The sequence below is a fragment of the Cariama cristata genome, unplaced genomic scaffold (assembly GCF_000690535.1).
Source record: "Cariama cristata isolate BGI_N322 unplaced genomic scaffold, ASM69053v1 scaffold11431, whole genome shotgun sequence".
Taxonomy (NCBI): domain Eukaryota; kingdom Metazoa; phylum Chordata; class Aves; order Cariamiformes; family Cariamidae; genus Cariama; species Cariama cristata.
Genome location: NW_009601044.1, coordinates 450 through 2,725, shown reverse-complemented (window position 1 = coordinate 2,725; position 2,276 = coordinate 450).

Below are 2,276 nucleotides of genomic sequence, written 5' to 3'. Positions count from 1 at the left end.
CTACCTCTGCGCTGCTGGCAGCCTCCGAGAGCATAACTGTATTTATTTTTAGATCTCACCTCACCCTGCAAGTGGAATGGACTCGATGAGCAAGCGGGCGAAGGAGCAGGCAGACAACACCCTCCGGGGTGTCAGCGATGGGGTTCAGACCGCACCGTGGGGCTGAGAGCATCGGCCCTCGCTCAGTCGGCGCAGGAGGGAGCGGGCTGCCATCGCTGCTGTCGCTGCCCTGGAGCCTCCGACCGCCAAAATACCCCGAGTGGATCTGGACGCTTCATAGGGAACGTCCAGCGCAAGCAAAGCCAGACTGGGCGCTTACTGGTTTCTCTTTTTCCCACTGGCAATGCATTCGTTTCTGGAGGTTTCTCCCCTTTTCCCACAGGGGTGCTGGGCAGGGCTGTGTCGTGGCCGTGGCCGTGGTGCCGGGAAGGGGCGAGGGGCTGTGGGGGCAGAGGAGGACAGTGACTCAGCTCGGTCCGGTGGGACCTTTCTGCAGAAGCAGCTGAAGGGGGAAGGAAGAAGCAATACCTGTTACTTTCTATAAACATCAGCGGGGCAGCGTCAAGGTTTTTTCCGTTTGGTTCAAAAACTCCTACTTTGTGCTTACCATGGTGATCTGCAACCGAGAGAGACCAAAGGGCCGCTTGCAGGGTGCAACACGCTGCGTCCGCTGCAGGGACATCGGGGGCTGAATCTGCTCACAGGGAGCAAAGCCAAAACCAGAGAAACCCAGCACCCCACGGCTGCTGGGTCCAGTGGTAGCTGGATGGGGCCCATGGTGTCCCAGCTCCTGTGGGAGGGAGGGAACCAGCGTCAGCAGCATCTGATGGACCACGGGGCTCGGAGCAAGGACTGGGAGAGGAGGCACACCATGGCCACAGCACCAACGCTGTGCCGCGTGTCGCGGCTCTGCACCTGCATCTGATGCAAAGGATGGGGTCATTGCTGGGCTTGAGTCTCCCACTGGGAAGATCTGTGGAGCATCCCGGGAGGGAGCAGGAAGGCAGAGACATGGCTGGGAGGGGGGGGCTGCATGGTGCAAGGGCTTGGGGGGGAAAACACACCTTTGACTGCACGTAGCTGGGGACCGTCCGTGCGCAGACCCGTCCCAGTACCGCTGTGCCCTGGGCAGGCAGCAGAGCCTGTGGCCCATTCGCCGTCGGAGCTAAAGCCGATGGCAAAGGCAATAATGATTTCAGCGTTGCCTGTGCTGCTTGAGCGTGATGGGACGTGGCCCTGGAGTGAGAGCCCCAGCCCTGCTCTCCGGCTTTCGGGGTTTTGCAGGGGAAACCTGCCTCTCTAAATAGCAGCCGGAGACTTGCAGTTTCCACCCTGGTGTGCCCTCGACAGGGAAGTGAGAAGCACTTGGGGGAGGTTTGTCCCTCCTCACTGAGCAAAGATCAAGCAGTGTGATTTCGACCTTAAAATTCTCAGTGTATGCTGCAACCGGAGCTCCATCTCCTCGGCCGTACGCCCCGGCAGCCTGACCCTCTGTACCCCGAGTGGCATCACCCCCTCGCACAGCCTCTGAGGACGGAGCGTGGCTCTTAAGCGCAAGCTCCAAACGTGGTCCCACGGGAGCTGCTCTGGGTTCCTGGGTTAAACCCTTCCTTTGCTGCGTGCCACTGGTGGGAGAGCATCGATCGGGAGTTCCCCGTGCAGCCTCCCAGCGTGGCGCATCCCTCTGCATCCCTCTGCATGGCTTTGCATCCCCCCGCATCGTTTCGCATCCTTCAGCACCCACCTGCACCTGGCTCCAGAGGTGCCATGGTCTATTTGGGGTGGCCAAACCCAATTTTGGCCCTACAAGAAAATCTTTTTTTTTCTTCTGGGTTCTTGCCCCAGTGGCATCGCTGCAAGGCGAGCTGCAGGTAACGGGCAGACAGGGTGGATAATGTTTGACTCCAAAAATTTTTGGGGGATGCCTTGCCTTCTCTTTGAGCAGGTTTGCTGGGGTATTTTCCTCCCAGCCTGGCTGCCTTTTGCAGTCCCTCTGCTCAGGCAGGGCTGGGCCTTGGCCAAAGCATTTGCTCGCACACGTGTTCCCTTTGGGACCTGAAAAAAGGGGCCGTGGTCGGGGGGAAGGGGAAGAGGAGTCATTTTGGGCCGAAACTGGCAACTGCGAGGCCGAGCTGAGCACAGATGGCTCCAAGCGCGGGTGCCGAGGACTCATTTCTTTCACTCTAATTCCCTGTGGACCCATGCTCTCGAATGCGCTGGGGTCAGGATGCGTCCATCCCCTGTGCGCTGCCTGGCCGTCCTCCGTGTCCTGCCAC